Source organism: Peromyscus eremicus, chromosome 6 (genome assembly GCF_949786415.1).
Source record: "Peromyscus eremicus chromosome 6, PerEre_H2_v1, whole genome shotgun sequence".
NCBI lineage: Eukaryota > Metazoa > Chordata > Mammalia > Rodentia > Cricetidae > Peromyscus > Peromyscus eremicus.
In genome coordinates this window covers 76,658,892-76,678,041 of record NC_081421.1, presented here as the reverse complement: position 1 = coordinate 76,678,041, position 19,150 = coordinate 76,658,892, and positions in this window count along the sequence as shown.

Genomic DNA, 19,150 nt, shown 5'->3' with positions numbered 1-19,150 from the left:
AGTGGGCTCTGGGACTGGCGGGACTTGGTGGCGGGAGCTGGAGAGAAAATCTCCAGCAACAAATGGCGTCCAACGTGGTGGCAAGAGTTTCCACCTAAAAACTTAGAAAAAAGATTCTAAAACGGACCTAAAAACAGCTTCCTAATTGTCTCTCTCAAATAAGCGGCAGCTGCCGGTTTGAGCTACTGGCGGGTTCCTAGTGTGCACTCTCGACCTGCAGTATGGTAGGAATGAGGCCTCTGCAAGTAACACATTAAGCTATGTGGTGGATTTAGCCTTTGCTAGTACAAAACAAAAAAAAAGAAGTTTCTGGGCTACACGCTGCTTGGATAAAAGCATAGACCCACGATAGCTCCCAGAGCTGGCGGTAAACGTAGCCATGTTGGGAAGCTGAGGTGGGCGGAGCCAGCAGCCACAGCTGCTGCAGTTTAAGGCAAGAGATTCACAATAAGACAGATTCAGATGTAATAGTTTACAATGTATGTAAAAGATACGTAGGCTTGAAAGAGACAAAAAAAGTGATATATAGAGTTATAGAAACAAATACATAGTTTTAAAAAATAAAGTCTTTAAAGAGACAGTAAAGGTAATATAAAAAATAAGCCACGTAAAGATGACTACCACACAGAGAATCTGGATTATGTTCTCTTTGATATTCGTAACTACAGAAAAACATTTGATTGTAAAAGCTGTTGAGTTATGCCAAAATGTATATTTTAAAGGTACCTTGACTTCAAAATTTGGATATAAGGATATGTTGCTTTGGAAAAGAGTCTCTGCTCTTGTTTCCACAGAAAGCCAGAGACTATGGATTTGTTCCAGATTAAGATACATCAGGTTTGACCAGCCAAGACCCCCTGAAAGGTCTCCAATGACACCATGGCCCAGATGATTCAACATCCAGAATGGTTTCAAGTCAACTGGCTCAGACGATACAGTCTCACGGACTACTCCATGATCCTAAAATTTTCTTTCTGTCTCCAGAAGATACAGCGCCCCCCTCCAGCAGGAAGTAATAAGAGAAGCTACGCCCAAATTCCCAAATACACCAAGCTGGCTTTAGAGATGGAATTGGCTCACTCCCCCTCTAAACCCAGACATATTGCTCAAAAAAAAAAAAAAAATGGTTAAGAGATTCTTATGTCCCAAATCAGAAGAGCCCTCTGGTGTGGGACAGAGAAAAAACAATATTTTTATTTAAAGCAGGTTGATTATAAATACAATCTCTTTCTAAAGAAAAAAAGGGGATAGTTTAGATATGATAGGATGAAAGGGTAGATTAATGAACCTACTTTGAAAGAGTAACAACTTGTTTAAAATGTTTTACATTGCTATAGATTTTAGTTTATTGATACAAATTTAAACTTAATTTTGTTATACTGTATATATATTTCTATTCTTGTTTGAGGTATTGATAGTTTAGATATGATAGGATGAAAGGGTAGATTAATGAACCTACTTTGAAAGAGTAACAACTTGTTTAAAATGTTTTACATTGCTATAGATTTTAGTTTATTGATACAAATTTAAACTTAATTTTGTTATACTGTATATATATTTCTATTCTTGTTTGAGGTATTATGTTTATGTAACTCATTTAAAATTATAATGGATAATTAAAAAATAGATTAATAATTAGTCATCTATGATAATCATATTTGTAGCCATGTTAGTTAAGTCTTCTAGGTATACATAGTTATATTTCAGATAGATAGGTAGTCTTCAAACACTTCAAAGACCTACAGAATATGGCATTTAAAATGTTTTAAAAATTTAGACTTTCTGGACAGTGAGACATGTCTGCTCCTGACAGCACCGATTTACTTCAGAGAGGAGGATGGGCATCGAAGACACTCCATACGGAGTTTATCTTCACCTTGACAAAAATAGCCATTTGGGCAAGAAACTGTTCTTGCCTGGACTGCCTGATCAACTGGACATGCAGGACCCATACAAAGGTGACCACTGAACTTTGCTTGACAAAATGGTCCTTCAGGTTCCTGCTTTGCAGAGAAATCTGCCAGACATTCTACAGGACACAGAGAAAAGTGAATAAGAGACTCTAGGCCTGTGGGCTGAAGACAGATGCCCCAACTTTACAAGAGAACTTTGAATGACTGTCCAGGCTGCCAGCTGTCTCTGTCTACCCTATAAGACTCCTAAAAGTTGCTTATATCCTTCTCCATTTCTCAGGTAGTAGTATATCCTTCTGAGGTCTTTGATGTGGTTAAAGACTAGATACTTACAATTTTCCTTAGTGATAATAAAAGATAAGTTAGATATAAAACCTTAAACTTACAAATATAAGATAGATAGGATCTCTTCTTTAATATTGTAACTGTAATTCTTGCTTGATAATTGTTTTGTTATATGTAATTTTACTATGTTAAAGTTAAAACCTTCCTTTTTAAGAAAAGAAAAGGGGAAGTGCTGTGGGATGGTCTGTATGTCAAGTGCGTTGCTGATTGGTCAGTAAATAAATCACTGATTGGCCATTGGCTAGGCAGGAAGTATAGGCGGGACAAGGAAAAGAATTCTGGGAAGTGGAAGGCGGAGAGGGGACACTGCCAGCCGCCATCAGGACAAGGAAGATGTAAAGTACCGGTAAGCCACAAGCCACGTGGCAAAGTAAAGATTAATAGAAATGGGCTAAATATAAGCGTAAGAGCTAGACAATAACAGGCCTGAGCTAATGGCCAAGCAGTTTAAATAATGTAAGAGTCTGTGTGTTTATTTTATAAGTGGGCTCTGGGACTGGCGGGACTTGGTGGCGGGAGCTGGAGAGAAATTCTCCAGCAACAGACATATATAGGAGAAAAATGTTTAAAGTACACTAGCCATCAAAAAACTATGCCAAAAATAAATAAATAAATAAAGTTATCATTTGTCATATAGTTGGCATGACCAAAGAAGGTAACATTATTGATTGTGAAAGATGTGAAAAACATGTATTTCCAGAATCTAGAGGTTAAGAATGGAGCAAATCAACATTATGTAATTTTTCACTAAGAAAATAAACAGAAGTGGGATTTCTAAGGGAATAATTATCCACTCACTCAAACATTTTTTAAACAGTCACTGTAGTACTGTAGATAGTATAGCTGATTTGTGCACATACCAGGCCACTGTGCCTTGGCGTAGCCATCAATAACTGAGACTGGTGCAATGCATTCAATAAGAGTCCTAAGATTTTCATTGTTCCAGTGTCTACGTTATTAGAAGATCGTTTGCCACCTTCCAAGCCCCACACCCTCTCCTAGCCATATCTAAATTGCAGCAAATGCAATAAGCTGTTCTTAACAAAGTTGAAGAGTGATGCATGTTGTAATTGTATTTTGGGGGCTGAGGAAAGAAGACTTCGAGTTCCAGACCAGCCTGGACTACATAGCATAACACCTACCCAGGCCACCCCTGCACACACATATGTGTCTATGCACACATATGTACACACACACACACACACACACACACACACACACACACACACATATACAGAGTTAAGATTTATTTATTTATCTTGTTATGTATCCTTATGTGGGTGTGTGTGCACATGAATTTAAGTGCCCACAGAGACTAGAAGAAGGTATCAGAGTCCCTGGATCTGGAATTACAAGCAGGTGAGTTACCTGATGTGCTTGCTGGGAACTGAACTCAGATTCTCTTTTTTTTGTTTTTGTTCTTGTTTGTTTTATTTTTTTGAGACTGGCCTTTCTCTGCATAGCCCTGCCTGTCCTAGAACTCTCTCTGTAGAACAGGCTGGTCTTGAACTCTGAGATCCGCTCACCTCTGCCTCCTGAGTGCTGAAATTAAAGATGTGTACCACTGTCAGACTGAACTTGGATTCTCTGCAGAGGCTTTACATGTTCCTAATTGATGAACCATGTCACTAGCTCCTACCCCACCCCATTCCTCCATTCCCCCACAAAAAAAAAGAAAGAAAGAAAGAAAAGATAAATGAGAAGGAAAGAAAAAAGGGATTGGAACTTACCAACATATAGATAATTTGACTTTTTTTTATTACTGTAAAGAGTGCCTGAGGCCAGGCAGTGATGGAGCTTGCCTTTAATCCCAGCACTCAGGAGCCAGAGGCAGTTAGATCTCTGAATTCAAGGCCAGCCCGATCACTCTGTAGAGTGAGTGCCAGGATAGTCATGTTGACACAGAGAAACCTTGTCTCAAAAAACAAACAAACAAACAAAAAAGTGCCTGGTGGCTTGGCATAGTGGCACATGCCTTTAATCCCAGCACTCAGGAGGCAGAGGCAGGTGGCCTGCAGAGCTAGTTCCAGGACAGTCAGAGCTACATAGTGAAATCTTGTTTCAAAAACAAACAAATAAACAAAACAAAACAAAAACCACAAAAATCCCTCACACTTACTACCTTCCTTTTGTCTTTTGTATTTTGTTAGTGTATATATATATAAATTATATATAGTTTTATCAGAACATTTTCATACAGGTACATCATATTTTAATCCTATTCATCCCCACCCTTGTCACCCTCTCTTGTCTCTCTCCAACCCTCTACTCCTCTGACCTTCTCTGGTAGCTTGAATGAGGTGTCCTCCCCAAGTCTTGAGCATTTGAATAGTTGGTTCCAGTTGGTGGCCCTTAGGGAAGAACTAGGAGGGTGTGGCCTTGGAGGGACGTGTCACTGGAGGTGGGCTTAGGTTTCTAAAGCTTCCAACCATGCTCAGTGCACTCGCTCATTTCCTGTTTGTGGATCAGGATGTGAGCTCTCAGCTGCTGCTCTGGGGGCCGTGCCAGCCTGCCTGCTGCCATGCTCCCGCCATGATGGTGCTGGACGCCTATCCTTCTGGAACTAGAAGCCACAATTAAACACTTCCTTCTATAACTTGCCTTTGTAACGTTTTACTACAGCAAAAGAAAAGTAATATGCCTTCCTTTTTTAACTAGTGTCCTTTCTACTTTCAAGTCTGTCTGTCCATCCGTCTCTGTGTGTGTGTGTGTGTGTGTGTGTGTGTGTGTGTGTGTGTGTCTATCCAGAATAACTTCATTAGTGTCACTTAAAGGACCATGAGAACTCACCAGTGGCAACAGCAATGCACAAATGTCTCCTTCGCCCTCCACGACAGGATGTTAGCAAGCTCAATCTTGTGCAAGTGAACACAGTTGCTGTGAGTTCAAGAGTTCAATGCCATGTGATACCCAGAAGTCAGGGTTCTACTAGTCCCCCACCAGTCTCTTGTGTTATCGCACCTATCTGGAAGTTGAAGGTACCTTTAGACCTATGAAATGGACCTTGTTTGTCTACAATCAAGTAAGAATTGGATCAAGAGGAGATGATCAAGACATTTTTGTACACACATACAAAATCCTCAAGCAATACATAAAATAAAATCAGAATAAAATCTTCCCAATTCAATGACTCAGTATTACTTGATGTTTTAGATTTCATTTATTTTTTTGTGTTGAATTTATTTATTTATTTATTTATTTATTTATTTATTTATTGGTTTTTTCGAGACAGGGTTTCTCTGTGTAACTTTGCGCCTTTCCTGGATCTTGCTCTGTAGACCAGACTGGCCTCGAACTCACAGATATCCGCCTGGCTCTGCCTCCCAAGTGCTGGTACTAAAGGCGTATGCCACCACCGCCCGGCTTTGTGTTGAATTTTTAATGAATTAAGTTAGCATATAAAGAAACATGTTTCATATGACACTTTTACTCACTTTAGTCATCATGCTTTGTTCTACTGTGGCCCATGTGCCCTGACCACATCGGCTGCTTCTCTCTCACAGGTAGTTCATTCACTCTTCTACATTTGTGTCACTTGCATTCATTTGTATTCCTTTTTCTGAGCACTCTCTACTGAGCTCACTAGCCCATTTGCTGACTGGATGATTTAGTCTTTGGGTGTTTAATTTTTTCACCTCTCTCCCTCTCTCCTTCCCTCCCTCCCTCCCCCCGCCCCCCGTATGTGTGTGTGTGTGTGTGTGTGTGTGTGTGTGTGTGTGTGTGTGCGCGTATGTATGTGTTGTTGCTACTGGGAACTGATGGGAATTGAACTTGGAGTCTCACACATGCTAGGCAAGCACTCTACCCCTGAGCTGTATTACCCAGTCTATACCTGGCATCTTATGTGGGTGCTGGGGATCCAAACTCAGGTCCTCACTCTTACCAGCAGTCACTTTACCCATGGAGCCATCTCCCTAGTCCCCAATGTTTATTATTATTATCTTAGCTCTTTATGTATTCTGGATACTAATCCCTTGTCTATATGTATTTGGCAAAGATGTTTCCCCCCGTTTTGCAAGCTATCCCATCTCTCTGTGTTTGTTTTCCTTGTTATGTTGAACTTTCCAGTTCATGCAATCCCTTTTATCAGTTCCTGAGATTATTTCCTGTAGTCCTGGAATTCTTTTCAGAAAGCCCGTGCACATCACCTAAATGTTATATGTTTTACCTACGCTTTTCTCTCACAGTCACTAAATTTCAGAGCTTACATTAAGATCCTTAAATTACTTTTCTCCCCCCCCCCCGCCCCAGGTGAAAGACATAGATTAGTTCAGTGGTTCTCAACCTTCCTAATGCTGAGACCCCTTAATACAATTCCTCATGTTGCTGTGATCCCCAACCATAAAATTACTTTTGTTGCTACTCCATAACTGTAATTTTTTATTGTTATGAATCATAATGTAAATATATGATAGGAGTCACAACCACATGCTGAGAACCACTGATTTAGTTACATTCTTCTACATGGGGAATACCAGTTGTTAAAGTTTTTGAAACTTTTTTAAAAAATTTCTTGTCTGTAACTGTGTGATTTTATTTCTTGGTCCTCTATTCTAGAACATTGTTCTAAATGTCTGTTCTTGTATTCGTACCATGGTTTTGTTTGTTACTATGGTTCTATACTATAATTTGGGGTCAGGTATTGTGGTAGCTCTAGAATTGCTCCTTTTGTTAAGGATTGCTTTGGCTATTCAGAATCTGTCTTGGTTCCATATCAATTTGGTAGTATTTTTTTCTAGTTCTGTGAATAATGTCATTGGCTTTTTCATGGAGACTGAGTTGACTCTATGGACCACTTTTAGTGCTATAGTGCTTTCCACAATAATAACTCCGCCAATCCATGAACATAGGAGCTCTTTGAATCTCCCATTGTCTTCTTGAAATTTCTTTCTCCATTATCGTGAAGATTTCATTGTAGAGGTCTTCCATCTCCTTGATTCAATTTACTCCTAGATATATTATTTTATTTTATTTTTTGAAGCTACTGGGAATGGGATTTTTTTACCCCCTTGATTTCATTCTTAGAAAGTTTTTAATTGATATATTTTAAAAGCCAATTTTTTTGTTTTGTTTTGTTTTGTTTTTGAGATAGGGTTTCTTTGTGTAGCCCTGGTGTTAATCCCACCAGTTGAGAATAAGACTACAGCTGTAATCTTTGAGCCAAATTTGAAGCAAGCTTTAATTAATGGCCAGGAAGATGGATGCTGGGCAGATCCACTCCTAGGTTCCCTGGAAATGACCATAAATCACATTTTGCAGAGGCTTAAAAAGGGCCATATTTCCCTTCAGGTCCAATCAGGGGCTAGCATATATCCTGATAAACTTCCTGCCTGCACCCTCCCACCCCCTACTTCCAACCCTCCACTTCACATCCCCCCACCCACCCACAACTCACCCCACCCCACCACCATTCACCAGTCTAGACCAATAGTTTCAAAAAATCACCTTGCCCTGTATCCCTTCTATCCAATCCCAAGTTGCCAATTGCCAGCTTGTGGTTTTTCCCTATAAAAACTCTACACTTGGGCTCGAGGTCACCGCAACATTCCCTTCTATCTGCCATGCGGTAGCCCAAGGTGAACCTGAATAAAAGGACCCTTATATGCTTGTAACCGGCTCCTTGGTGGTCTCTGGGGGTTTCACAAAACGGGTACAACACTCTATAATAGGTTTCTCTGCTGACACCACAAGCCAGATCAATTTGAAAAAGTAGAACAACAGGTTTATTTGAGCAAAGCAACTCTGAAGCGAGTTCTCCAGTAGAGAACAAGGCCAAAGAAGCCACACCCCCCAAACTAAAGCATGGGGATTTCATAGGTTGTAGGTAGTGATGATGACGTGTCCACCACAAGCTGGATTTGTGCTCAAGTATGGTCAGAAGCTGAGCATGAGGTGGGGACTTGGGCGGCTGGTGGCAACAGGGGAGGAAGTCGCAATAGTTGCCAGGAATGCAGAACTGGGCTTTTTTCTGCCTTTTCTTTGGAGACTCTCTGAGCAGCAGGGGAGAGCTAGAGGTTCCTACCAAACAGAAGTAGTAAATATCTCTTTATTTTTAATTTTTTTGTTACTTTTATTTGTTTAAATGTGTGCACATGCACACACTCATGCACGCCTGTGTGTGCATGCTGTGGCAAACACGAGGAGGTCAGAGAATGACTTATGGAAGTCAGTTCCTGCTTCCTCCTGTGGGTTCCCGGAATCAAGCACCTTGGTGGAAAGCGCTTCTGCCCACTGAACTGCATAGCCCGCCCTTTCTCTGACTGTCCCGTCTGAGCCTTTCAACACTACATTGAATAAAGGTAGAGATAGTGGGCACACTTGTGCCGTTCCAGATCCTGGAGAAAACGCTTTCAGTTTCCCATTCAGTTCTCCCATTTAGTAAAAACTTGACTGTAGGTCTGTTCCTTCCACCCTTAATTGTGCTGAGATATGTTCTTCTATTTCTAGTTTCTTTAGGGTTTTTAATCATGAAGTGATGCCGAACTTCCTCAGAGGTTATTTCTGTTCTTATCGATATTTCTTTAAACGTATTCATGTGCTGTATTACACTTATTGATTTGTATATAGTGAACCAAACTTGCATCGCTGGAATGAGACCATCTAAATCAGTCTATGGTCTCAGTACATTCTTTTTTTTTTTTTTTTTTTTTTTTTTTAAAGATTTATTTATTACATATACACTGTTCTGCCTGCATGTATCCCTGCAGGCCAGAGGAGGGCACCAGATGTCATTACAGATGGTTGTGAGCCACTATGTGGTTGCTGGGAATTGAACTCGGGACCTCTGGAAGAGCAGTCAGTGCTCTTAACCCCTGAGCCATCTCTCCAGCCCCTCAGTACATTCTTGACTATACGTGGCAAGAGTTCAGTTTTCGTTGTCTGTATTCATCAGGGAAATTGTTCTAAATCAGGTTTCCTTATCCAGTTTTGGTGCTGGAGTAATACTGGCTTCCTAGAGTGAGTTTGATAGTGCCTCCCTGTCTGTGTCATGGGATGGTTTGAAGAGCATTGGCGTCCCCGCCTCGTTTACCTGGGTAGAGTTGGGCAGTGAATCTGATCCTCAGGCTTGCTGTTGATAGTCTTTTTCCAATTACTGCTTCAATCTCAGTGACTGTTGTGGATCTCTTCAGGCTGTTTATATTCACTTGATTTAACTTTGAGAGGTCATATGCGGCTACAAATTTATCTACTTTGGGGTTTTCCGGTTTTTCAGAACCTGTGTTGTCAAAGTTCCACTGTGATATTGTGGATTTCTTTGGCGTCTGTCGTAGCCATCCTCTGGTCTTTTCTCTTTTTTAAGTCTCAAACCCTGGGACAAATGGATGAGCTGCCTAGGTAACATATCAAAGCAGATCCCGCCGCCGCCCGGTTCTCCCAGAATTCCCCAGTCCCTACCTGTTACAGGGTGTGGCTAACATACCCCGCCCTCTACCCTGAACTCTCCAGCCCAGGGGCTGGGCTACCCCTCCCCCAGAGGCTCTTCCCTACATAATCCAGCGTTTTGGTTACCCGCCCCTTTTCTACCTTTTGGTCTCCTGGCTGCTGGACTTGCTTCCCTCTCTCCCTTTTCCCTCCCCCCTCCCCATCATATGGTTCAGGGGCATGGCCACTTTGGACTCTCCCAGATGTTCCTGCCTCTGGCTAGGCTCTCCTTTATTATTTATTTATTTACTTACTTACTTATTTACTTATTTATTTGGTTTCTTTTCGAGACAGGGTTTCTCTGTGTAGTTTTGGAGCCTGTCCTGGAACTCACTCTGTAGACCAGGCTGGCCTCGAACTCACAGAGATCCACCTGGCTCTGCCTCCCGAGGGCTGGGATCAAAGGTGTACACCACCACAGCCCGGCTATGCTCCTTTTTATTTACAATAAACTTTCTCCTCCACCATACCTACGAGCAGTCATGTCCTTCTTTTTTATCTTTTTTTTTCATTCACCACCACGACCAGGTTTTTTTTTTTTTAAAGAAAAAAACATTTATTTATTTATTTATTTATTTATTTATTTATTTATTTATTTATTTATTTATTTATGTATTCATTTATTTTGTGTGTGCATGTGCCACAGTGTGCAGAAGGCAAAGGACAACTTGCTGTAGTCAGTTTTCTCCTTCCCCCATTCCCACACAGGTCCCAGGCATTGAACTCTCGTAGTCAGGCTTTGCAGCAAGCTCCTTTACTGGCTGAGCCATTTCACTCTCCCCCTCCCTGCTTTCATTAATTTTATTAATCTGTGTATTCTCTAGAGTCTTTAGTTTGCCTTGGGTTGTCAATCTTCTTTATTATTTTAAAAAATAAACTCTGATTAATTCTATTCATTGTTCTTTCAAAATCTGTTCATTAATCTCTGCTCTAAACTTTGTTTCTTTCCATCTACTGCTTTGAGTTTGGATTGTTTTAAAGGGTTCCTATGAGGAAAAGAGAGGAATAAGAAACTTTTAGATAGGAAGACAGCAGATAGGAGACATATAGAAATACAAGATAGCTTCGGGAGGACCTGAATCAAAATCCACCAGCCTGTCTGTCTCTTCAAAAGGGCTTTTTATGACAATGCCAAGGAGCAAGGCAAAAGACCTCCCCCTTGCTAGATCAAAGCACACTGTACAGCCAAGTGTAGACCCTTCCAAACACCTGGTAACCACGCCCGTGGTCCAGTCATTCCCATATGGAGCCCTGCTGGGTAAAGCAAGCTCAGATTCTTGGACTCTCAGTTCTCACTAGGAAAACTCTGTGGGTTTCTACAATTGTTCTTGTTTTTCTAAGGCCTTGAAATGACTCATTAGGTTCTTTATACAAGATCTTTCCAATATAGTTGTTGTTTTTTTTTTTTAACTTTGTTTGCTTGCTTGCTTGTTTGCTTGGTTTTGAGACAGGATTACATTTAATAGATCTAGCTGGTCTGGGGTTCCCTATGTAGACCAAGCTGACTTTGAATTTCTGGCAATCCTGCTTCTGCTAGGGTTACATGCACCACTAAGGCTGGATTCTTTCTGATCTCTTGTTGTACCCAGAGTCCCCCAAAGACCACCAAGAGACCAAATCTGATGCAAATGTAGAGTCTTTTTATTATTTCGAGTTAACTCGGGGCTCTCCATCCATCTGACGCAGCAGCAGAGCAGGAGAGACCCTGAGTAGCCATCAAGCAGGGTTTTTATAATGGTTAGGGTAGGGGATCTAGGGGAATTCCAGCTCTATATAGTTACAAGCTCAGGGGTGGTGCTTACTTGAGGTTAGAGATGCTTGGTTCGAACTGATTGGAGAGTTGCAGCTGCGAGGGAATGGCCATCTCCTCTGCAATCCACGTTATTGTGTCTATTTTGCCAGCAGACCCATTTCCTCTGATAGTTAGACATCCCATTTTATCTGCAGGAAACTCATTCCCTCTGACAACTGTGGTATACAATCTATAACAATAGGAAACATCCTACAGGACATATCTGGTGCTTTATTTATTATGCCAGTTTTGTTATATCATATCCTTTAGGCTATGGCAGGAAATGTCTGGTGTGCAGCTCCTAATTGTCTGGGTCTAGGGGTGAAGGGGTAGCACATACTCTGGTGGGTTTTTGTTTTTGTTTTTTAACAATACCCAAGGGCCTGCTGTCCCCCCGTCTGACCCTTCTCTAAGATGGCTGCAACCCTGGCATCCTCTCAATCTTATTGCTGCTTTTGTTCTCAAGCTCATACGTGGTTACAAGCTAACAAGCGCTGGGGTTACAGGTGGGAGCCGCTACACCTGTGTTGCTTAGTTGTAACTGAGAACTTGACAAACCTAGAATTCCCCTGGGAAGTGGTATGCCTAGATCTCGGCAACCCTCAAAAGATCACCACAGAGACCGAATCCTGTATGTAAAAGCAAAGAGTCTTTATTTCAAGCTCTGAGCTTGGTCTCTCTGTCCGAAGCAGCGGCGTGAGCAGACAACCCCGAGCCCAGGCAGGGTGGGGTTTTTATCATAGCAGAGGTTGGCGTGAGGGCATTTCCAAGGTTCAGGACCCTGATTGGCTGACATTTGTCTAGGGGTATAGGGAATGTTTGGAATGTCAGGTATTTCCCCTTAGATGCAGGCCCCACTGGATAGGGTCAGCTTATGACTTTTCCTGGGTCCAGGTGTTGCCTGCCAGAAGCTGTGTCTGGGCCTCTCAGCCTGTCATGGCACCTGTGTGGTCAAACTGTGCCCCGTCCCCAGGAAGAGAGCCGTGATGAGAAATTATCTAGTTCATGATGGCCGGTGGACATGCCTGTAGGGCATGTCTAGATTATTAAGTAAGGTGGGAAGACCCAGCCTGAATGTTTGTGGCACTTGTTGATGACTGGGCCCTGAACTGTGGAAGAGGGAAGAAAAGGAGCTGATCATAAGCAGCGGCAAGCAAGCAAAGGAGAATCCATGAGTTTATCTTCTCTCTGTCCTTGACTGTGCATGTGATGTGATAAGCTGCTTGAGTTCCTATCTTGACTCCCTGGACCTGACCTGGAATTGTCAGCCTAATAAACCCTGAAGTTACTTGTGGCCTGGATGTTTTATCCCAGGGCCAGCAGTGGGACTAGAACCATGCCCAGCTCCTGCAGTACTGGGGCTCTAACCCAGGGCTTTATGCATTGCATGCTAGTCAGGTACTCTGCCAACTGAGTCCCATCCTCAGGCCTGCTTTCTGGTGTTTATTAATTTGTTCTCGTGTGTGTGTGTGTGTGTGTTTGTGTGTGTGTGTGTGTGTGTGTGTGTGTGTAGGGAGTGTATATGTGTGTGCAGGGTGGGTGGAGGATGTATATGTGGGAGATGTGTGTGTGTGTGTGTGTGTGTGTGTGTGTAAGGGGGATGTGTGTGTGTGTGTGTAGGGGGTGTATATGTGTGTGCAAGGTGGGTAGAGGATGTATATGTGGGGGATGTGTGTGTGTGTTTGTGTGTGTGTGTAAGGGGGATGTATGTGTGTGTGTAGGGGGTGTATATGTGTGTGCAAGGTGGGTAGAGGATGTATATGTGGGGGATGTGTGTGTGTGTGTGTGTGTGTGTAAGGGGGATGTATGTGTGTGTGTAGGGGGTGTATATGTGTGTGCAGGGTGGATGGAGGATGTATATGTGGGGGATGTGTATGTGTGTGTGTAAGGGGGATGTATGTGTGTGTGTGTAGGGGGTGTATATGTGTGTGCGCAGGGTAGGGGGGATGGGGCTGAGTGGGAGTGTGGGGGTGGGGTGTATATATGTATGCAGGGGTGGGTGGGGTGGATGGGAGGACAGCTTTGGGAAGTCAGGTCTGTCCTTCTACCATGTGCATTCTAGGGGTCAAACACAAGATAACAGGCTTGGCAGGAGGTGTCCCCCACCCCCCCATCCCCCACCCCCACCCCCACCCCAACCCACCCCCATCCCACTCCCACCCCACCACTGTGGTGGTTTGAATTCCAATGGGCCCCACAGGCTCATGTATTTGATGCTTAGTCACCAAAGAATGAACTGTTTGAAAGGATTAGAGAGATTAGAAGGTGTGGCCTTGTTGGAGGAAGTGTGTCTCCTGGGGGAGGGCTTTAAGCTTTTTAAAGTCATGCCAGCTCCCCTCCCTTCCCCTCTCCCTCTCTCTCCCTCCATCCTTCCCCCAGCCCCCTCTCACATCACTATGCCCGCTGCCGTGCTCCCTGCCATAATGGACTAAGCCCCTGAAACTCAGAGTAAGCCCCTAATGAAATGCTTTGCTTTATAAGAGTTGCCTTGGTCATGGTGTCTCTTCACAGCAACAGAACACTGATTAGGACACCCACTGAGCCACCTTTCAGATTTTTTTTTTCCTGATATAGGTTCTTCTCCTCTTGTGACTCTAGGGGGCCTGGAACTCAGAGAGATCCACTTGCCTCTGCCTCCTGTATGCTGGGATTAGAGCCTGTTATGTAAGTGTCCTCAGAGATCAAAATATTTCATTCTTTTTTTGTTTTGTTTTGTTTTATAAGACAGGGTTTCTCTGTGAAACAGTCCTGGCTGTCCTGGAACTCACTCTGTAGACCAGGCTGGCTGGGATTAAAGGCATGTGCCACCACCACCTGGCTAACATTTCATTCTTTCTGGGAGCTCCTTAAGCAGGGAAGTAAACAACTGAACAACAGCTTCAGGAAGTCCCTGAAACTGAGCAGATTCACTAGGCCCCTCCCTGCCAGAGTAAACAATAAAAAATGGCGAGTCCCTCTTAGGCAAGCTGGAGCTGCCAAGAAGGCACTGAGAGAAGAAAAGCTGCAAAGAAGACTCAGACAAAAAGAGCTGCCTGGATGAGACTTAGATCAACCGAGCCACCTGAGAAGGACACTCTCCAAAATGTTGAGCTGCCACCCGCAAGGCTGTGCAGTGTGCTCCAGGTTCCAGCTTTGTGAGCCGTCACTCATGCTGGGGTGGGCTTTGGCGATGCAGCTGTCTTGGAGTAGTTTCTGCTCCTGTAAGTAAGTAACCCCTCCCCCATACTCCTGTAAGTGACCCCTCACCCATACTCCTGTAAGTGACCTCCCCCATACTCCTGTAAGTAACCCTTCACCCATACTCCTGTAAGTGACCTCCCCCATACTCCTGTAAGTAACCCCTCCCCCATACTCCTGTAAGTAACCCTTCACCCATACTCCTGTAAGTAACCCTTCACCCATACTCCTGTAAATAACCCTCCCCCATACTCCTGTAAGTGACCCCTCACCCATACTCCTATAAGTGACCCCTCCCCCATACTCCTGTAAATAACCCTCCCCCATACTCCTGTAAGTAACCCCTCCTCCATACTCCTCTAAGTAACCCCTCACCCATACTCCTGTAAGTGACCCCAGTAAAATTCATATGTTCACCAAGTTGGACTTTGGTGGTATCTGTGATTTGGTCTGTCGTGGGCTCCATATGGTGGTGATGGGAGTGACTGTCACGGGCTCCATATGGTAGTGGTTGTGGGGGTGACTGTCGTGGGCTCCATATGGTGGTGATGGGAGTGACTGTCGTGGGCTCCATATGGTGGTTGTGGGGGTGACTGTCGTGGGCTCCATATGGTGGTGGTGGGGGTGATTGTCATGGGCTCCATATGGTGGTGGTGGGGGTGACTGTTGTGGGCTCCACATGGTGGTGGTGGGAATGACTGTCGTGGGCTCCATATGGTGGTTGTGGGGGTGACTGTCGTGGGCTCCATATGGTGGTGGTGGTGGGGGTGACTGTCGTGGGCTCCACATGGTGGTGGTGGGGGGCAGGGTGAGTAGATGCTGTACTGCATTTCCCCAGGAAAAGTTTTGTCACCAACAAAGCCATGTTCCCCAAGGCCCCGCATCCCTTTCCAGTTTATTTTAAACATTATTTTTACTTGCTCATTGTGTGTGTATGGGTGTTTGGCTTGATGCCTGCAGACACCAGAAGAGGACATTAGATTTCCTGGACCTGAGTTATTAGACTGTTGTGAGCTGCCGTATGGGTGCTCGGAACTGAATCTGGGTCCTCTGGAAGAGCAGCCAATGCTCTTAACCTCTGAGCCACTCTCCTGCCCCCATTTCAGTGTTTTTATTGAGTACTTAGAGTTGCAATCTTTGCTCTTAGAACTTTTGAAGGTTCCAGTTATGTTTTAATTCCATTTGATTTTAGGAATGTAAAATTTTCCTTTCTGGTTTCTTCAATGACACAGTAGTCATTTAAAGTATATTGTTAGCTGGCATGGTGGACACACACATTTAATCCTAGCACTTGGGAGGCAGAAGCAAGGCCAGCCTGTCTGCATAGTGAGTTTCAGGCCAGCCAAGACTGCATAGAGAGATCCTGTCTCAAAAAACAAAGTATTGTTCTGTGCTGGAGAGATAGCCGAATAGTACCTGTTACTCTTTCTTATTTTTATTTTTACTTATTTATTTATTTTCCTGAGAATAGAGTTTCTCTGTGTAGCCTATGCTGGCCTGGAACTCACTCTGTAGACCAGGCAGCCTTGAACTCAGAGATCCGCCTGCCTCTGCCTTCTGAGTGCTGGGATTAAAGGCGTGCACACTGCCCAGCTATTGACGTTTGAATACGGTATTTTGTCAACGTTGTCTTCGGTCTCTGATGCTCTCTCTTCCGCAGCGTTGAGTCAACTGATGATGCTTTCCATGGCGATTTTTTTATATTTGATTCACTGATTTTTTTTTTAATTTCCTACATTTCTATTTGAGTTTCCCCCCCAAAAAAAACCCCTCAATTCTTGCTTTCTTTCATATTGCTAATTTTCTCATGAAATACTTGTATATCAAAATAAGCCAGCGTGGTGGAATACACCTTTAATCCCTGGAGGCAGGCTGATCTCTGTGATTTCAAGGCTAGCCTGGTCTGCAAAGCAAGTTACAGGACAGCTAGGGCTGTTACACAGAGAAACCCTGTCTTGAAAAAAAGTTTGTATATATATATATATATATATATATATATATATATATTATGTATTATGTATTTTATATATATTATTATATTATATATATTATATATATTATGTATTATAAGAGCGAGGCTCATTTTCTAGGCTGACTTGGAACTCATAGTGCAGCCAAGGCAGGCAGTTAATTTCCAATTTTCCAATTTTCCAATCTCCTGAGTAGCTGGAATTGTAGTAGTGATTCTCAAATGTTGGGTCCTGACCCCTTTGGGGTCCCATATCAGATAACCTGCATATCAGATGTTTACATTATGATGATTCATAACAGTAGCAAAATCACAGTTATGAAGTAGCAATGAAATAATTTTATGGTTAGGGGGTCATCACAATATGAGGAACTGTATTAAAGGGTCGCAGCCTTAGGAAGGTTGAGAAGCCCTGGAATACAGTTTTGTGCCACTGGGAACAGCAGTTGGCTTGTTTTCAATCTGTCTTTTTGAAGGCCTTTCTCCTCATGGTTGACTTTCATTGCTCTCACAGTGAAGACTTTTCTTTTCTTTTTTTTTTTATTTTATAATTTAATTTAATTTTATAGATCAGCCACGGATTCCCTTGCTCTCCCCCCTCCCGCTCTCCCCCTCCAAGACTTTTCTTAAGTGAGCATTATCTTATCTAAGAATGGGGCACTTAGAAGCCGATCAGAAGCATGCCCTGTGAGCCTCGCTTCCTGGCCTGGCAGCAAATCCTGAGCCTGGCCTGAAGAGAGGCCTGTTCTTTGCTCTCACTTCTTGAGACATAATCTCTCAACTCTTGGAATGTTCTGTCTGATAAGAATGCTGTTTACCTGGGGACCCTGGGGACAGTGTGGTGCCTGCTAATCTGTGCTAACAATGTGCTTTGTGGTGGACACTTTTGAGCCCCACAGTATCAGCTCAAGCTCAGGAGGACCTGGAGTGTCAGCCACACCATCTGTGTCTATGTGATCAAGCCCCAGTGAAAATTTTGAATACAAGGGCTCAGGTGAATTCCCTGGCTGGAAGCAAGCCGTGTGCCATGTTAAATGCCCTTGCAGCTGGAAGAACCAAATCTTCCTACTTCACACAGTTCTAGATCGTGTTGTGTGTGCCTCCTTTCTTGGTTATTTAATCTGCAGCCTTTGTTTTGCATAAACTAGTCTATATAACCTGACTAGAATTGCTCTCAATGGGTGCTGTGAGTCGTAGCAGGTAGGGTGTCTGTTCTAAGATTAGATGATGGATAAGTTGAGACTTCATCTTGGGTGCTCTCTCATGTATTGCTTACCCAAGAAGATGGCTGCTATCATGCCCTCAATCACTTTGTAGAGATGCCCACTTACTCGGGAACCAGCAACCACACAAAAGAGCTTGGAAGTGGATCCTTCCCTGTGTCGAATCTTCACGTAGGACTGCAGCCCTGGAGAGAAGTTTGACCTAAATCTTGTGAGGAACTATGAGCCACAGAGGCACCCTTAGCCATGGCCACAATAATGAAGGTTTGTTGTTTCAAGCCTCTATATTTTTATTTTAATTACGTTTTCAAATGTTTCATTTTTGTGCCCGTGCATGGGAACGCCATGGTGAACATGTGGAAGTCAGACAGCAGCTCTCGAGAACTGACTCTCCCCTTTCACCACCTGAGCTCCCAAGGATCCAACCCAGGTCAGAGAGGGCTTGGTGGCAAGCACCTTTTCCCACTGAGCCATCTTGACAGCCCATCAAGTCCATAAATTGTTGATGGCATTTTTTTTACGTACTGACTCTGCTATAAGGTGATCTGGTATACCCACATATTAAATTTTGTTTTTGTTTTGTTTGGTTTGGTTTTTTTGGAGACAGGGTTTCTCTGTGTAGCTTTGCGCCTTTCCTGGATCTCGCTCCATAGGCCAGGCTGGCCTCGAACTCACAGAGATCCGCCTGCCTCTGCCTCCCGAGTGCTGGGATTAAAGGCGTGCGCCACCACCACCCGGCCCATATTAAGCATTTAATGGTTTTTATCTGGGGACTTTAAAAATGGCCATTCATTTTTTTTTCTCCCACTGGGCATTGGGGTACATACTTATGATCTCAGTAATCCTGAGACTGAGACAGAAGGATTGCCATGAGTTCCAGGCCAGCCTGGACTACAAAATGAGATCCTGTCTCAAAATACACATATACTGTTTCATTTTTTTCAGTAGAATTCTCTTGGTGCATCATTTGAATATCACAGATTGGCCTTATAACCCAGGATCTTGCTTCTGAAGTCCCTCTTCATCAGCCTATGGTACCCGTCCCTTTTTCAGAAATGTAGTTTCCAATTTTCTGCTGTCTGTGATGGTTTTGTATGTGTTTTGTTGTGGTTGTTTTTAAGTTGGGGAATTAGAAAAGACACTTCTTCCAAGAAGTCCTCTGTCAAGTGAGTAAAGAAAGGAAGGGGAGCGGACGACACTGGGATACTATGTGTTCTGACAAACAGAGCTGGTTCTTGTTCTTGTTGTGAGGTGAAGTCTCATGTATTCCAGGCTGGCCTCAGACTTAACCCCGGGCATCTCATTCTCC